The sequence below is a fragment of the Phasianus colchicus genome, chromosome 11 (genome assembly GCF_987193195.1).
Source record: "Phasianus colchicus chromosome 11, bPhaCol1.hap1.1, whole genome shotgun sequence".
Classification (NCBI taxonomy): domain Eukaryota; kingdom Metazoa; phylum Chordata; class Aves; order Galliformes; family Phasianidae; genus Phasianus; species Phasianus colchicus.
Window position 1 is genome coordinate 19,817,987 of NC_143446.1, and position 18,820 is coordinate 19,836,806.

Sequence of the window (18,820 nt, forward strand, 5' to 3'; positions counted from 1 at the left end):
TGAAGTTATGGCACAAAGATGTGGGTGTTGCTGCAGTGTCCCCAGGTTAGGCAGGGCAAGGCTGCCACTGCTTCCCTTCCTGATTCCTCCAACCTTCTTTGAGTACTTGCCCAAATCAGGGTGAATTTGTTTCTTTATCTTGCCTTCCTCCTCTATCTGAGGAACAGGGGAGGGAGAAAATCTATCAGAGCAGGCTGGGTTTCATCTAATTACAAACCGTTTGCTCTTGTTGCCTCAGGAGCTGGCTCCAGAATTGCAGTGGCATTAAACATTGAGAACCGATGAGTTATAGGAGGTACAGGGATGTGTGCTGTGATTACTCTATCGAAGGCAATTGTCTTCAGCTTGAAAAATTTACACCAATCTTGCCCCGTGATTCATCAATCTAAATCAATTTTCAAAGGAACATCTGCAAGAATTAAAGGATTATAAAAATGAATGAGTAATTTTTCTCAATCTATTGTTGATGTGACTGAAAACGGTGGATGATTTACTCCCCGACTATCTGTAATTCCGCTTATTAATAGGCTGGGTGAAATCCTTCATATTCATGACAAGGGATTACAGGGCTCTCCAGTGCGTTGGCACAAACCCCAAATGAATCTACCGCAAGTGGCTGCGCAGATGAGGATTGGTGAGGATCTGATGGGGGAAATTTCTGGAAAGATTTGCAGTGACACACTTAGCTTTGTGCATGTTTCCCTAGGCTGCTGTTTATTGGTGATACAGATTTAGCTGACAGTTCCTGTATTGTAATCACGTGAAGGATGTGGTAATACTAATATTGTGAAATTCAAATGTAAGGATGGTACAACACCACCTACTTAATAAGGCACACTGTTAATTAGGGTCAACAGTAACAGTAGCTATCTTCTAGGCTAACTCAAAGGAGAATACAGAAACTTGTCCATTAGGCAGCTGGCACCAGCGAGTTAATTATGCATAATGGCAAAAGAAGCCCGTCTTTCAATAGGAGATTAGCAAAAGAGACTTTGATATATGATTAAAAACATCAAAGAGTTGAGCAAATGAGCAGATACCAAAGAAGAGAAATAAACAGTGATGAGAAAGTAAAGACCAGCAGAAGCAAGCAACCTCCTTGGTGCCATCACCATCAGCATTCAGTGCTTGTCAGGGAGGAGGAGCAGTGATGTCCTGAGTGCAGAGAGGGGCTGGCCTCGGACCTGCAGTGAGCTCTGTGAGGGGGTGGGGATGTAGAGATTTAATTAGCTGCTTCTAGACCACCTGGGATGGAGTGTCTGTTCATAAAAGAAAAATGGGGCTGTGGAGCAATTAGAACTCATTGATCTCCTGTGCTGCAGAAGGGTAAGACATTTGATGAGTCATAGGAAAAAAATGTGCACCACTAATACTTAAATTTGGGGCCATTTAGTTTTAGTTACAAGGCGCTCAACATGATTGTGTAGCTTCATTGCTGACTTTGTTGTTAGGGGACAAAGATGAGAAGAATGCATAAAGCTTTAAACGAAGGGAGGAGTGAAATGATTTGCAAATATTTGACTTGCTTTTGCTTGGTAAGTGGCTGTAATACTTCTCCCGAATGTTGCAATTGGGAACAGAATTTGCTCCAAAGAAACTTCACATCTGTCTATCTGTTAGCCCATGTGCAGGTGCAACAAGTGCCTCTGCTCTGCCAATAGGCATGGGGGAGAGGAGGCAGCTGCTGTGCGATGGGCACTTTGCAAGCATGGGGTGCTTGGCACTGCAGGTGTGTGGGGGAACCATGAGCTAAGAAGTCTGCAATCAGCTGCTGAGTGTATTCACCTTTAATTGGAGGGAGGGAGGGGGAGAAGAGATATCTGCATCCTCTGTCTTGTCTGAGAAACTGCAGAAAATCTGGTTTGGAAAGAATGCCCACCCCATTTATTTCCCACCTTGTCAAAATAGCCTTTCTAGGTCCTAGGGAAAAAAAAGATAAATGATTGGACCAGGGCAATATTTGGATTTTGGATGCTCCAGGGTCACAGGGAGGCTGGCAGTGCCAAGTCAGAGGCAGCACTAACTGTGCAGTATCTGTCACTGTTGGGTGAGTTACGGCTGCAGGTTGCCATACCCATGGCAAGGCTGCTGCTGCAGTAATGGATATTGATGTAAGCTCTGTTGTGTTAGGCCAAGCGTGGAAAAATCAGCTTTCTGAAGGAAAAAAATAAATCACATTCAGGTTTCGTGTTATTGCATCTTATGGAAAAAGGAGTCCATAAACCTGGATGCGTTCGGGAGAAAGCAGCATCTTCAGGCACCGGGGTGTGGGGTGGTGTAGGGGCAGAGCTGTGCTTTGTGGCTGCACTGCTGCTGTTTCTCCTCTGCTGCTGCTCTGCCCGTTGCAAAGCTGAAGACTTCTTTTTGCCACTATTTTTTGGGTTTGTTTCTACTAAAGAGTTTCTGCTAAAAAGTTTGGGCTTTCAGTGTGTGTGCACAGCAGAAACTAAGCTAGGCTTGTGCTTTTCATAAGAAAACTCCGATTTTCTTAAAAGACAGTGGGTACAGGGGAATGCCAGTAACTGTAGTCCCAGTGCCAAGATCCTACCAGTAAAGGATGGCTGGTGATGCACTCAGTTCCCAGAGCACTGAATGAGAAAATGACTTCTCTCCGTTTTTCCTCTCAGCTGTGCTTTCCCATGGTGATGCCACTTGCTGAGGATGGGATCATTCCAGGCTCTCACACCTGCTTTGTCTTAACTGTAGTGTTCAGATTCCAGAATTGATAGAGAAGGAATTCATAGGGAAGGACAAGGGGGGATGGTCTTAAACTGAAACAGGGAAGGTTTAGGTTGGATATGAGGAGGAAGCTTTTCCACCAAAGGGTGGTGAGGCACTGGAACAGGTTGCCCAAGGAGGCTGTGGATGCCCCATCCCTGCAGGCATTCAAGGCCAGGCTGGATGTGGCTCTGGGCAGCCTGGGCTGCTGGTTGGCGACCTGCACACAGCAGGGGGTTGGAACTGGGTGAGCATTTGGACCTTTGCAACCCAGGCCATTCTATGATATTCTAATAAACATGATATGTAAAGCATTCGGTATCACGTTTTCTCAAGGTCTGGGAGGAAGGAAAAAAAGTACTGGAATAATGGACAAGGATGTTCTAGCAGAATATATGGACTTAATACTAAGAGACAGAAACGGGGTTTCCTGCACACCCGTTGTGTGCAATCTATATATGAATTTGAAGTAATAAAGTACCAATAGTAATCACTGTGTAAATTCCCTCCCTTAATTTTATGCATAATAGGCAATGCATAGCAGTACCAATTACCCTGTATTCTCCCTTTTGAAGAGGTGGCACTAAAGATAATGCTGATGTTCCTCGTTGAAAATTCTATTATCTCCAAAAAATAAACAGTTAATTAACCCCGTAGAGCCATTAGTAGATCGTTGTTAGTGTTTAAGGGCTGTCTGTGTCATGGCAGGGATGCTCTGGCAGCAGGAGCCAGCAGGACCAACTCCAGGCTGTGCAGGGAAGGAGCTTCACCTGTGTGAACAGTGCATAGCAGAGTAGGTGGGGTGAGAAGGATAGCTGTGACAGCTGGAGGCTTTGGAAAGGGGCGCAGAGCATGCTTGGGTGATGTGCCCTTCCAAACGTTGTCTTGCAAGTTGGTGCCCATTCAGAATCATGTATTCCTCCTGTAGAACATCTTCAGGTCAACGTAGATGATGTAAGTGCTGTACACCTAAAGGCATTTGACTGTTTGGGCTGGAGTGTGAGGGCTCCTTATGCTTATCATTCATTGGAAAGCATTTTATGATCAGTGGAAACTTGATAAACAAATGCCTTTATTGCAGTGCTAAATTCACATCAAAGCAAGCAAATGAGAATTTTGCAATTATTTCTTCTGTCGAGGAATAAAACTTCTCAGAAAACAACTGTGCCAAAGCAAAGAAAGACAAACTGTAGTACTTCAAGCAGTGCTGATTTTGTGAGTGAAGCAGACATCATGCATTTCTTTCATGTTCTGCTGGCAGCTCTTTCAGATAGCACTGTAGAAGTGCTGAATGAAGTCTTACCAGTTGTATATTCCCACAGTGTCAGCATCTCAGGTGCTTCCCAGGGAACTGTCCCAGCCCCATCCTCATCCCCCTGCCTGCCCTGGCCCCAGTCTGCCCTTCCTCATCCCCTCCCTGGTTCTGTTCCCATTACATTCTGTATGGTAGGTGAGGCATTTGAGGTGGCAGTTTGAGCTGGGTTGGTTTTTGCTTCTTCTGTAAAGCTGCCATCAACTGTTTAATGATATAGATGCTGGAGGAAGTTAATATGCTAAACAGATGAAGAAGGTAATATGTGGCTCATTTACTTCTTTCCTGTCCTGGCTTTCTCCAAAATCAATTGGACTCTGCCTACTGATGCCTATTGAATTCCCAGGTGTTTCTGAGTGGATCAGGGATGTTGTCCAGAAGTTATTACAGCCCATCTGAAGAAACCATGCAATTTCTCAAGGATAGGAAATCACTAATGGCTAACTTGGCTTAAACTTTTGTAGCAGAAAATGCTCTTTTTCTAAAGGGTTTTAAAACTTTGTTTAATGCTATGTAGGAAATAGAATCGGTTTCTGTAAAATGGGATACGGTTGCAAATCTGGAAGTGCACCTTCTAAGGTGTGTAATACCTGCTGGCTGTCAGGAATTCTAGATTTGTAGGTTCTTAGAATAATATGAGTATTACATAGAGAGAAACTTTTATCAGTCCATCCCATCTTGAATAATCCGCAGGATTCGAGGCACCTCTGTTCCCTGTGTCCCTATTGCTGGTGCCTTCCTGCCTTCCTTCTTCCTCCCCCTGCTCTCTGTCTGTCTGTCCCCTCCAGCTTTCTCCTCCCACGCCGGCTCTGAACGTGCCAGGAGACCTCAGCTCTGAGGCTATGCAAGCAAGGTGTGAGTCCAGTAAACCTCAATTCAAAATGATTAGCGATTATTGGAGTCACATGGAAGGCAGCACGGGTCCCTGCTGCCCACTGGGGTGCTCCCAGCTGGTGCTGCATCAGGGAATGCAGTTCAGAATAGGGTGCATGGATCCTCCCCATCTGCTCCCAGTCATTACAGAACTCTTCATCCTACATACAAAGAAGAAGGAAAAAAAATGATAAAGGCCTGTGGGGAGGGAAGGGGGGGGGGGGAAGGAGTGAGCCCTTCTGCAGGGTTATTTTTTACTCCGATGCAATATAACTAATTCTAGTGATCCTTCTACTTCATTAGCTTGGGATTGTTTTATTTCAGACACTGACTCCCGTGATGGATGAATTGTGACTTATGTTGATCAGAGTACCTGACATGGTGGGGATTCACTGCGCTGTAGGTACATCATGGTTTAGTAAGCAATGGCAATGTTCTTTGTTGATTGACAAGTTGCCTTCTGTAGCCAAATGAGATATCACTTATATGACTCTTGTGGGAGATTTTTTACAGTATTTGGGGCTTTAATCTGTTGACTTTTGTTGTGGTTTAACCTGGTGGGTGGCTCAGCACCCACCAACACAGCTGCTTGCTTCCTCTTCCCAGCAGGAGGGGCAGAGAATCAGGGGGAAAAAACCCAGTAGGACTTGTGGGCTGGGATGAAACTATTAATTAAGATAAAGGTAAAGGTTAACAGTGATGACAATACATGTATGTATGTAACAAGTGATGCACACAATTGCTCACCATCCCTGTCAGATGCCCAGCTTGCCCTCCCACCCCGAGCAGCAGGAGGAAGAGAGCAGAATCCCCCCCTTTCTAAGCTCTCCCCACGATGTCACACAGTACGGAATGTCCCTTTGGCTGGGCTGGGTCAGCTGTCCTCCCTGCATCCCCTCCCGGCCCCTTGTGCCCCATTGTAGGGCAGTGGGGAATAGTGAGTGTCCTTGGCTGCATGCAGCACTGCTCAGCGACAGCTGGGAACATGGCTGTGTTACCAGCACTGCTCCTAAAACCACAGCACAGCATCGTGCAGGCACTGGAGGAAAACAACTCCATCCCAGCTGAACCGAAGACAACTTTGTATTTATGATGCGAGTGCTCTATCCATTTTATGCTGAAAGAATACCTTTAACAATTGAAATAATATTTAAGCAGTATCAGAAGCAGCAGGAAAAAAAAACCAACAAAATGTTACCAAAAAACAATGGCCAGCTGGATGCTTGTGCCATGCCACCTGCATAGGGTTTGTATGGCTGCTCATCACAGAAATAGGCTGCTTCTCTCATTGCATGCTTCAAGATGGTATTAAACTTTTTTGTTTAAATGCACTGTTTTACTGCACAGAGCTCAGAGATAAATCACTATTTTAGTACTGGTGCGTACAGTGCTCTGTATCTTATCTCAAAGATGGATGTAATCCATGTGGGGAATGGGTGAGTGGTATTCAGAAGTGCTTGGGTGTCTGTGATGTGGAAAGCATATGGAGTTCTGCTGTATAGGTCAGGTTTTTCATTTAAAAAAAAAAAGCAGATTTGTGCTTGTTGAGCTGTGGGCTGTAAGGGCTTGTGCTCCTCTTGGGGGTGCTGGGAGCACAGGGTGAAAATAAAGTGGTCTGAAATCAGGCCCAGCTTCAGGAGTTGGGAGCAGGAGGAGGTTTGAAGCATCTGTGTCAGGTTTTGATGGATTTGTGCTGTAATGCAGGGATGGCCCTAAACCAGCTCATAGAAGTGAAATAAAGTAATAAGAAGTTGACTTTGATAATGTTTCTTATCTTTTTTAAAAAGTGTTGTTATTTAAACTGGCGAGGATGTTTATCCACCATGATGCCACCCAGCATCAATGAGTGTGGGACCTGCAGCCTGTGGTTCTTCTGTAGTAGCAGTGATGCAGCAATTTGGGTAAATGTGATTTACCCAAAGCCTTATCATCCCTTTATTGAGAAGAGAGATGTCTTGTTTACTGGGGTAAACCTGGGAGAAATTCTTGGAAATGAAAATGATGTTATAGCATTACACTTGTAACTGTGCTGTTTAGGGTACAAGTGAAGGCAGACTCGTAGAAAAATAACCTCCATAATTGTGTGTGTAGGAGATAGCATCTCCTATTTAAAGGCAGGCACAGTTCTTGCTTTCCACATTGTGTTATCTGGAAGGTAAAGAGTTGTGTGGCTGGCACTGGGTCAGCAAACCACTCCTGTGCTGTACCTTGCTTTTAGCAGTATCACATGTACATTGTTATGCAAATTTCAGGGAAAATCCTATCTCTGCTTTCAGTGGTTGTGAGCAATGAATATTGGCTGGTATCAGCAGGTTTAGCTTGACCACAGAAACGGTCAAAACACAAATCAGCTTGAGAAAAAGGTCATGGGGACTTTCTTTTTAATCAGGAGAAAGAAACCCAAGTTGTCAATCTTAACACGTCGTGTTTCCAAAGGCAGATTTCCTGCTGCATCAGAAGCCACAGCAGGCTTTGGACAGCTGAGCCTGTTGGCTGCCTGCTGCAGCACTGTCCTGTACAGGTTTTCAGCATCTGAACGTGCAGGAGGAGATGATGGCAGCTGGGTTACGTCCCCATCACATTGGAGAGCCCAGAATGCTGATAAGCCATCAAGTTGTTAAAACCCATTTGAAATGGAGTCACTTCAAATGAATGGAAATTAATGGAAATAGGTAATGGAAATCATTGGCTTCAACAGAGATGTAATGTATTTAGTTTACATGCGTCTTAAAGGTAATTGATGATCCTCATTTTGAATTTAATGGAATTCCTCCAGTCTTACTGCAAGGTAATAGAAAATATTCTGTAATTGAAAATCAATTCAGATAATTTCTATTAATAATTAACACTCCTATCTCAGAATTGTCTAGCATCTGTAATTTAGTGCAAGGGAATAAGCCCGTGACGGTGAGGTGAAGCTCAGCTCTGGATTCCATGTGTGCTGCCTGCAGAGGACATTGGAGGTGAGCTGGGGCTGCATGGCCAGGCTCCCTGCTGAAGCTGCTGGCCTGGGGTACCTCAGATCTTCATGGGGTCACCTTCTGCCCTACAGTGTTAACCACAATAGGATGTATCAGTACGTGACATGTAATTAGGACAGTAATTCCAATTAGGGTTTGGAAAACCTTGGTCAGAAGTGCTCAGTGCTGGATGTCAGCAGAATTTGAGTCCAGGTTATGAGAACTGACACACAAGTAGATTTACAAAGGTGGTCGGTGGCCCCAGGCTGTGTGTGTCACCTTCCTGGTGCCGAGCATCAGGAGCAGCACAGACCTGCTTCCTCTTGCTTCTCTTGGTTCAGATCAAAGTGATGATGTCCATCTGCTGTGGGTGGGTTTCCCCAGGCCCTGCAGGTGCAGGCATTGCTCACTGCACCTCCTGTCTGAAGGAGTCGTGTCCCACACCTGCCTTGGCTGTTGGACTGGTGGTGAGGGAGCCTGCCCTGTGACATTGGACATATCAGGCACAGGTCAAGACAAAGCTCATCACTTTTCCTGCCTGTATTCTGCATCTGCAGCAGCTTTAAGTGTTTAAAGCCCCTTGGTTTCTGTAGCAGCATGGCCACATCAGCACACACCCCTGGTCAGGGAGGGGATAAAGCAGCGCGGACTGCGTCACACTGTAGTGACGTACGATTGCTGAAGGGTGCCTTTGTCTTGCAGTAGGGTTGGACTGTAAACTTATTGTGTGAAAATACCTTTGTGCTACACTGCGTGCTGAGGCCTGCTGCTCTGCTTGATTCCTGTTCTGGAAGGTGCTGTGAGGTCTAGCATAAAAACACCCAAATCCTCCAATTTCTGTAAGGTTTATTCTTTCCAGGTTGAATGGGTAGGACAGGGAAGGAGTGTCATGATTAAAAGCCTCTCTTCTGAGTGATATGGAAAGTCCAGCGTTTGGGGACTTTGCTTTGTTACGAGGACAGAGATCAACACTTCACTGAATCTGGCTCTTAATTTCCCAATCCAGTGAGCAGTTGCATTCCAAGGAGAACAGTGGTGCTGAACACATTTCAGCTTATAAAGTAATGGCACTACATTGCAGGTATTTCAATCGAGAAGCTTTTTTGTTTGAGACTTGTGTGATCCAGTGTTTAACAGTGCAAGCACCTCTTTTCTATTTCATTTTCAAACTCCCAATTCTAGATAGTTCATACTTACAGTGCAACTTTTGTCAATTTTTACAATGAGATTATTAAGCAGTGTGTGCTTCCTGCCCTAATTATGCATTCAGTTCCATAGAAATCCCCTTTCTTTTTAGTTACTCCTTGGCATTTGATCTACTGAGTTTTATGGCTACCCATCTCTGGTTTTACTTTTTTCTTTATTTCCCCCATTAAGCTGACAGACTGAATCGCTTCTCTTAGAAGCTGTCTGTAGTCTTGACCTGTAGAATGACCATAGAACAAAGTCTTTGTCACTTGAGAGGGAGACTTCTAAATGCCAAATGTAGGTGTACTTCATCAGCCAACTGTTGGGCATGGAATCATTAAGTTGGAAAAGATCATTGAGTCCAACTGTCAACTGAGATGGCTTTCAGTTCCTCAAAAGATGAAGTTCGTTGGCATCATTTAGGCTGTTCTGTTTGAAGGGAGAACAACTGGTCCTGGTTTCTGAGGAGTTGGGGATCTGTCCTTGAACTGCCTGGTGGTAGCAGATAATAGAGTTTATATTGATGAAAATGGGCCAATTATGCTTATAAATTTTCTTAATGAATTCCAAATTCCTCTCTGGCTGGAGCAGTTTGAACTTTGCAATCATGTCTGCAGGGCAAGGGGAACCTGAATGAGGATTTTCAGGCATGCAGTCTTAAACACATGTACCTACATCACCACCCATTCTTTTAAAGACATAGGCTTCTGTTAAATTCTAGGCTGCTGTTGAGCTTACTGGTGTCAAGGAAATATTCATGAGTTCAAAGTCAGTTGTTTTGGTGGATCCCCAGGCAGATATTTCATGTGTCTTTCTCTCATTTCAAGCAACAAAGGACATTAATTTCATCATGAAACTTCAGATTCACCAATATAGAATACTTAGTTGTTTTTAAATCGGTCAGTTCATCGTTTGTCTGATCAGTATGAAGAAGGGTGTGATAGGAGTCGGTGAGATAATTCCAAGTTTCTTCCCCAGCTGATATAGGTAATGTTCAGACTGAGTTGCTTTGGTTAAACCCATGGTGGGACAACACCAAAGGCACCCAGGTGTTACAGGGCGCAGTTACATGTGTGCCTGCTTGCTGCAGCCTGCGTGGTGGACCTGCAGAGCAGCACAGCATCGTGCACTGCAGGGAGCACGGCAGGCACATACAGACTGGCTTCCCTGCGGTATCTCTTTAAATGCAGATCTGAAAATGTGAAGTATGCTGTTCTGAGCAGAAAACTGACATTCCCTGAAAAACAAGGGAGAGGGGAAAAAAAGAATAATTGAAATAAAAGCGTGGCATCTGCTTTGAAATATTCACCACAGCTAAGAGTAACTGCAGAAACTTCAGAGGGAAACGATTCAATAGAAAGTTTCAAAAAACTCTATTAGATGGTAAAGTTATAAACTTGTCTTCCCCCTGAGGATGCTGAGAGGGAGCTGCATGTTTCAGCATCCCTTACTCTTGTGGCTGCACTCAGATCTTCATAACCACACCAGTGTTGCATGCAGCAGTTACAGTGCATCTTGGCTCCATCTCCTGATGTTTACGTATTACATATTCATATGTAACGTTACCACCACTGATTTGTAAAAGCACACATTTCTCTACTGCCTTTCATCTTGGCCACCACCCCTACTAGCAGTGCATGCTGATGAGGAACCTGGGTTTGTTAGTTTCTTCCACTTGGTTTGTGGTGAGACAAGCAGTAGCTGCAGAGCAGGACGGCCTCACTGCGATCAGCTGGAGCCAGCTTCCCTTCTTCCCCTGTCCTGTGGCTATGCTTCCTTCTGTGGGAGGAAATACTCTGCTGGAGCAGGTGGAAGTGAATCAGAACTGCCCATATTGCTTTGCAAGGACCAAAGAATGCTGCAGGGAGTGACCGATGGAGCCGGTGTGCCCCACAGCACCCCTCGCAAGGATGTTGTCTTCTGCTTAAGCAAATGAAATGGGCAAGCAGTGCAGTAGAAAGCAAATGGATTTATTTTTTTGGCCTGTTTTATGTGTCTTTTTAAGGTATACATTTTCTGTCAAAGCGCTGCTTAGATTGAAAGTGCCATTTCTGATTGTATTCTTTCAGAAGTAGATCAGGTAAAGAAAAACCTTCATTATCATGCAAGTCAGTAATAGCTTTTCCTCTCTGAGTTGTACTGGGCAGAAGAGTATAGTAATAATGCTGCCTGGGAGTGATTCTCTCTGCGTAGGAAAAATAAGGTGTGTTCCTATTTAAAATTGTGCTTTCTGTGCAAGCTACAGAAGTGCAATTGAGTGTCAGTGATTTCCAAAGAGCTGCTTTCTGGGGCGGCTCAGACCTGCCTCTGTGTTGGTGCACATGGGGCCCAGCCTCCCTGCACTGGATTTTTATGCTGGAAATTGCTGATAGACGCTGCTCAGCTGCAGCTGCTTCCCCTAGTGCTACCCGGGGAGCCCTGGGCAAGAAGCATAAAATGGGCTTTTTTGTACCAGAGGATCTTCTGTCCCTGTGGTGGTCATGGTGGGACCTTTATGCTCAGAGAGAAAAATTCACCTGTGGAGGCACAGGGCGTTCAGCTGGATGGGGGCTGCAGAGGGCAGGAATGTTTTAGAAGGTGAATGAGGGAGGAATTAGGGCTTCTGGAGATGCTTTCTCTGAAGTGCATCCATTTGCTGAAACTGAATCAGCCAGAAGAAACTTATGATCAAAGTGTATATGGGATAGAAGACAACGAGAGTAAAATGGGAGGTTAAATGTGTTAGGCACTGTGCAAAAGGGAGTAATGAAGGGCTCTGAAGTTGGATGTAACCAGCAACGCAAAGGCACTAAAGCAAATTAAAAAAAGCAGGGCACTGAGCTTTAGACACTTTTAAATAAAAGAATGTGATAAAGGTAGTGCATAAAAACTGAAAATATTTGTGTAGAACATAGGAAAAAAAGTTAACTAGGAGCAATAAATGAGCAGGATTATATGCTGGGGGAAGTTCATGTTAAGTATTAGGAAAAATCCCCAGAAGAGCGGTCAGGCACTGACACAGGCACTGCTATGGGCTTCTCAGGGAGTGGTGGGGTCAACATCCCTGGGGGTGTTCCAGCACTGTGGGCATGGAGGACTGGGTTTGGGGATCCTGGGGGTCTTTTCCAACTCTCACAGTTCTATGATTCCAGTCAGTCTTATGGTACTGTAGCAAAACTTGGAGGCAGCTATCGTTAATACCAGTGTAAAAGCAGTGGGGGGGAATGGGATGCATGGGACACGTGATGCTGTAGGGCTGCAGCACAGATGATGTCCTCTGATGCAGTTCCTGGTGGCATTAAGGAGTGTCTCATTGCTTTCCATTTAAAATAGCAACACAATTATCCTTTCTTCACAGCTACATAAGCCTTATTTAGAAAGGGTAGATGAGAAATAGTCAAGTTTTATAATGTATAAGTTTTCTGCCGTGAAAATATGTAAATTGCATTTTGTTGCTCGTGATGAATCTGTCCTCACAGAAGGAGTCGATCTGAGCTTAGAGCTGGGAAGATTACAAAAGCTCTGCCATGGGCTCATATATTTCAATCTTCCCAGACTTGCTGGGCAGGCGCTGCCAGGTATGGTAGCTAAGTGGGGAAGGAATTAGCTGCATATTTATTCCTCTGCCTGGTATGTTCCCAGTAGGAATATTGCTGTCTGAACACAGCTGAAGTGGCTGGAACGGAATCTGATGATGCATCTGCTCATTTTATTAGCTAACTTTTCCATTGAAGCTTGAGGAGTGTGTGGCTCTCTACTGACAGAGTGGTACCAGTGACACCATCGTGGTGTTTCCTCCTCCTCCCTGGTTCCTGCCTTCTCAGCATCGTATCGTGCTGGTGGGATGCACTTGGTGCTGGTGCTCACTGCGCCTTGTTCTGCACTGCTGGTGCTGCCTGCCTGCAGGTGATGGATGTCTGGGCATTCATCTGTAAAAGCACCAGTGCAAAGTGCTGTCACTTCTTAGCCGTCTGCTTACCGACCTCTGTATGCTGCAGCACAGGGGTGTTGGAGGGTGGGGTGCTGCACAAGGACCTGTCCTGCAGTGAGCACACACCCTCTTTATTTTGGAGCAGGCTGTGTTTTATGGCTTCACCCCTACCCAGGAGATCTTGTTGGAGATCTTGAATGTCTTCGGGCAGCCAGGTGACTCATTAGCTGCTGAACTGGTTGAAGGTTTGGGGGAAAATGTCCTGCTTGCTGAAGGATGACTTCAGAAATAAAATTTTTGCAATGTAATTGTCATGTTTGATGTATTTTCCACTTCTTGTGGAAAATGTCATGCTCTACCAAAACAATCCATGTGATTATTTGAAAACCATATAAAAACATCATCAAAATGGATGAAAGGCCAATGATAGAGAACCTTAGGTGTTTGCTTGTTCTGTAAAAGGCTCGTGGCTGTGTCTTTTTCAATGTGAAAAATGTTGCTGTGGGAAATGAAAATAAGCAGGAGTGCAGGTTAAAGAAGAACCAGCACATCGCTGTCTTCCACTGGGACAAAATCAAAATGCTTCCTTGGCTTTTGGGGCAGGATGAGCCCAGGGGTGGAGAGCTTGCACTTGGGAGCCTTTCTGTAGCTGATTTTCCTTTGCCAGGGTAGTTATTGATTTCAGACAGAATAATATTTTCAGAAGGGATTTGATGGGGATAATGAAACAGGAAGGAGCTCTGCTGTGATGTATCAACCTATAATCTGTAAATCAATGATAAACTTTATTTAATGGTTCGAAAACTAAATGGATTCAATCTAATTAACTCTCTAAGCTGTAAAAGGTATTTATGAGAATTAAATTTTAATACATATTCTCTGAGGGCGAGATAAAGCATCTCATCTCTTAAGCAAAGGTTGCATCCCCTGTTTGCTTGCCCCACGACTGCAGAAGACATTTGGGTGGTGAGGCTGTGTCTCCCAGTGGTTGGTGCTAAGGCACAGCAGCGTGTTCCCAGCTGCTAGAGCCCTGAGTTCCCCAGTCTGAGCACCCTGCCCGGCCCTTGGGATGCTGAGCAGTGCCTTTCACTTCTGGGTCTTTGTTCCCTGTTTGAAGTGTTGTCTAAAGTATTCAGCTGGGGGAAAATGTGCAATTCCTTGCATTTCTCTGAGCTCTCCAGCTGAATCTCTCATCTCAGTTATTCACCTCAGGTTGCTTTTGGATTTTCTTTGAGTTTGGCAATTAAATATATATCAAAAGCCTCTTCTGGTTCTGACACCCCTTAGAGTTGGTGTATTCAGGCATTCCTGTTCTCCCTGGCGTCGCTGGCGGAGTTAAGCCACCGGTTTTGTAAACCAGTTTGGTGGTTGGCTCTGCATGTGCTGCATTATAAATGCTCTGCAGCAGAGAGCATCTCCTGCCTGTTCCAGCCTCAGTGAGGCTGCAAACTTTTTTCATCCCTTTATTTATATGGGGAGCCAAGCATGTGTTTGCAAATGTTTCTGACTTTTTTTATCCTGTGGTGAGGACTTGAGGACAGACTGTACTGAATCCACATGCATCCAAATCCCAAGGAGAAAATAGTCCTGTCACTGTTGTCATGTCTGTCTTTTTCCTGAGGCACTACGTTACAAGGGGTAGAACCCCTTGCAGGTCTCGGATGGTGGAAGCACATGGCCAGCTCTGTGGCTTTATCCTGACGTGGTGCAGTGGGCATTGCCTCGCTTCCCTTTCCATTCCCCACCCCAGGCCACGTCCCTTTGCTCAGGCATGCAGCAGTCTGGTGTCTGAACGCACCATGACAAGCTGCACCTCGGCTGAGCCCTTCCCCAGCCTATTTGTTGTAATTAACCCAGCCGTATGGGCTTTCTATCAGATGGGTATTTTAAGTGGCTTTATTTTTTTTGTTTAAAAAATGCAGGTTAGTGATAAGTAGATTGTTCTCATTTTCCCTTAATGATACAGTAGAATGCAATTGTTAAATTTGCTTTCTCGTTTGCTCAGCATCATTTTGAAATCAGATCTGAAAACATCGTTTTCTTTGCTATCAAACCCTTAGTTTTCTTTCTTTTTATTTTTATTAACTATATCATTTCAACTCACTGAAATGATAGATAATAGCAAGACGAGGCGAAATGGTTTTAAGTTGAAAGAGGGAAGATTGAGGTTGGATGTTGGGGGAAGTTCTTTGCTATGAGAGTGGTGAGGTGCTGGAACAGCTGCCCAGAGAGGCTGTGGATGCCCCGTCCATCCCTGGAGGTGTTCAAGGCCAGGTTGGATGGGGCCCTGGGCCGGTACTAAATGTGGAGGTTAGCAGCCCTGCCTATGGAGGGGGGGGGTTGGAACTTGATGATCTTTGGGGCCCCTTCCAACCCAAGCCATTCTATGATTTCATTATGTGCACAGCATTTTTCAGACAGAACTGTGAAGGAAGGTGTTTTTTACATCAGTTTAGTATTGTACTGTAAGTGAAGATAATCTTCTGTTTCCAGAACCTTAATTCCATGTTTAAGGGCACCTGATTTGCACACAGTGCAATGCTCTGATGCATGAGGGCTGACCTGGAAGGGGAGCACAGCATGTGCTCACCTGTGCTCTGCTGCCTTCCTCTCCTGAGCACTTGCTGAACCCCAGCTTTCTTTAATGGTTTAGGCAAGTTAAATCACTGCAGTGTTTAAAGGCAGCATGGTCTTGAGCACCTCTATTCTCAGTTAGCACATCTGCCCATGTGAGGGCTGGCTGCTGTGGAAGACCTCTCAGAGTGGCATGTTTAGGGAGAACTTTTCAGAGGTTGCGGTTAGGCTGGCACAGGTTGGGTTCAGCCTGTGTGTAAGTCCTGAGGGGATGAACAAATCTGTTCATGTACCTGCTTGAAAAATTAGCCACACTTGGAAAATGTTAAAATAAGGCTGGCTGCATGATAGGTTTGCATTTGAAAATGGGAAGAGTTGCTGGTCTGATTTATATTTATTACAGCATTAAAAGAAGCTGGATCAATGCTACACTTCATTCTCATTATAAACTAGAGCTCTACTTTGAATTATAGATGCAATGTCCTACTGACTGATAGGCAGTAATCCCAGAGATGAAAAGGCAGCCACTTGGTCTCGCTGCTGGCAGCTCAGGGACTCCTGCAAACCACAGACAGTCCCTGTGGACACCTGCTGCTGCTGTTGTCCTGGCCCCAAATGGTTGGGCTTGGGAACGGGACATCCCCTGTGCTTCAGCCTTTTGGTGATGGAGGCGATGGGTGAAAGTAGCTGCAGGCACAGAGGAGGGGCAGCAAACCTCCAGAGAAGGAGGATGGGGTTTTGCTGGGAGGGGTGCACTGGGAGCATCCCATGCCCAGAGCCCCTTGGATGAGTGCTGCACCTGAAGCCTCTGCCATCTCCTCTGGGCCTTGGGTCAGGGCTGAGGATGGTGTTTGAGGCACTGCTGTGTGGGGCAGGAGGGTTTGATGGTTCCTGGCTTCTCCCCCTGTGCAAGGTGAAGAGGCATTGTTTGAAGCATCTGCTTCAGTATTGCTGAAGCTGTTGCTGGATTTGTTCCAGATGAATCTAAATTGGAAGGTGTTGCAAATGCCAGATGGAGCAGGGGTATGGAACAGAGAAACATGAAAGACTTGGAAATATAGGCAATGTCTTTAAAGATAAACCCAGAAAAATAAAAGCTGCTCAGGCCTTGAGGGGAAGAATCCAAAGCCCCAGCCCTCAATGGAAAGAGCTGCATAAAAGCAGCCATGACAAAAGGTACAGCAATGAGAGCGGGCTGCAGAGCAAGCTGTGGATCATTTTCAATACCTTTTTTTCCAGTCTAAATATGGCTATTTCACTGCTGTTGCACGCTTTGCTTCTGTTTTACCCCATTAGCAGTGCTGTGGCTCTGATAAGAAGGGGGACGTGTGAATACCCAGCAGTGGTGTTCCAGCTCTGCCCATGGCTGCGGGTCAGACACCAGCTCTTCACCTCCAGCTTTAGCTGTTGGGCTGCCAGCTTAGCTTCTGGTGCTTCACTTTTTTTCCTCTGGGGAAGATGCAAATGATTTTTGTTTGGTTGCATGATTGAGGAAACTGAGAGATCATCACTGCTGTTAAGCCTAGTAAGCTGGACCTGAAAATGCATGTCACAGCTGGGGCACGTGTGTCCCCACCTGAAGTGGGCACTCAGCAGCTGGCACTTGTGTGTGCACTGACAGTGCTGTCTCCTGCTTGGGCTCACCAAAAAAAAAAAAAGACTCAGCTCCAGCTATCCTTAACCTGGGTGCCTCTGCCTCCTCCTCCTGCACTGCTTCTGTGCAGCAGCACTGATCTGATAGAAGCAGTGCTGGTGTAAGGCACTTGATTTAAGAAATGAAAAACAAACATCAGGAAGCAAGTAAAAGTTGCTTGAAGGGTACAGCCTGGCTTGTTCTGAAGCTGTCCTTTCACACTGCCACTTCTTTTGCTTAGAAGTAATCCCTTGTAGCGCTTGGGTTTGTTTGTTTTATCCCCTTTTTTTTTCCTGTTTGTGTGCAGCATGCCGTAATTTCCTAGAATTACTAATGTGGAGGATGATGAAGGTCTGTGGATAGCCTCAAGTGCACCACTCACAGTAACGGAGCCTCTGTAGACAAGCTCAGTGTTTGTACCTGATCTGGTGTGGGCAACCAGCCCATGGCAGGGGTGGGGACTGGGGGGGCTGTCAGGTTCACTCCAATCTGCAGCATTCCATGGTTCCATGGCTATTTGAGATGAACAAGATGGTCTCGCCTCATCAGCATCTCTTGCATACATGTGTTTGGGGCAGATCTGTTGTCTGAAGGTGGGAGAACACAGCATAGAAATGTTGAAGATGGTGGTGGTTGTAGGCAAGTCTGACTTCTAGCAAATACAGCAATTTAAATTAAAATCCTGGATTGCTTATGTGGGGGTATATCACAACAATGTGGCACTGATTCAGTGTTCATTCTGGATGAAAGTCATTAGGAATAATTATCTCTAGGAACAGTTTTCATGACGCTATTCCACTTTTCAGCGAGCATCCTTCCTGCAGTGAACTGAGTCCTGCAGTGGATAACTTGGTTTTCACCCAGATGATTACTGGTTGCCAAATCCCATGTTCTGGATTTGAAATACCTCTTTTTAGGTGTTGCCGGAGAAATCACAGAGCTGACAGAGACTCTTTGCTTTCATTTTACTTTCTTTTTATATTGAGTAATGCTGTGCCCAGAATCTGCACATGAATATCTCATAGCAAGGGAGTAAATGTGTGGTGATATGGACAGCAGTGGCAGAATGTGACCCTGTGCCTGTGGTTACAGGAGCTATGGGCAGCCAGCAGAGGGGATGGGGCATCGTGCCCACCTGCTGCTGCTCACAGGTGGGCTCTGCTCCCCGGCTCTGCCCATGCTGGCCACCAAACCTGCTGTGTTCCTCTGACCAGCAGGTGGAAGCAGAGAAAAAAAACTCTTGAAGGCTCTTGTGTGTTCCCATGCTGTTAGCAGAGATGCTGTTTTCCTCCCAAATTGCAAGCCATTAGGGGATAGAAAATACCATGTAATTTTGCTGAGCCCTGCATCTGGTCCACAACAGCCTGAGCCAGGTGATTTTTAGAACAGCTTGCTCTGTTGTTCATTACCGGTGTTGTTTTTTTTCTATTTTGTTTCATATTCTTTTTCATGCTTTTATGCATCATAAGCAACAGGAGGGCAAATTTGTACTCAGACCCTTCCGTTTGCTATTTGTTAAATTGGGTTACTGCTTCCCTGAAATCGAAAGGACCTTTGTTAAGCACCTGGCACAGCGTTGGGTACGTGGTTCAGTGTGCAGTCCTGTCGGTGCTGGCAGCATCGGGACCAGATTGCACCACTGGAGCCCCTGT

General features: G+C 45.4%; 1 protein-coding gene and 1 long non-coding RNA gene across 3 annotated transcripts in view; one reads left to right on the forward strand and one right to left on the reverse strand.

Annotated features, from left to right (window-relative positions):
* Positions 1–18,820, forward strand: part of GRM7 (glutamate metabotropic receptor 7) — a 221,306-nt gene that overhangs the window by 39,357 nt on the left and 163,129 nt on the right. The window lies entirely within an intron of this gene.
* LOC116236684 (uncharacterized) lies at positions 4,802–6,228 on the reverse strand. Its single transcript, XR_004168601.2, has 3 exons — positions 5,651–6,228; positions 5,481–5,568; positions 4,802–5,064 (listed from the first exon to the last, which is right to left on the reverse strand). It is a non-coding gene; the product is annotated as an uncharacterized LOC116236684 (long non-coding RNA).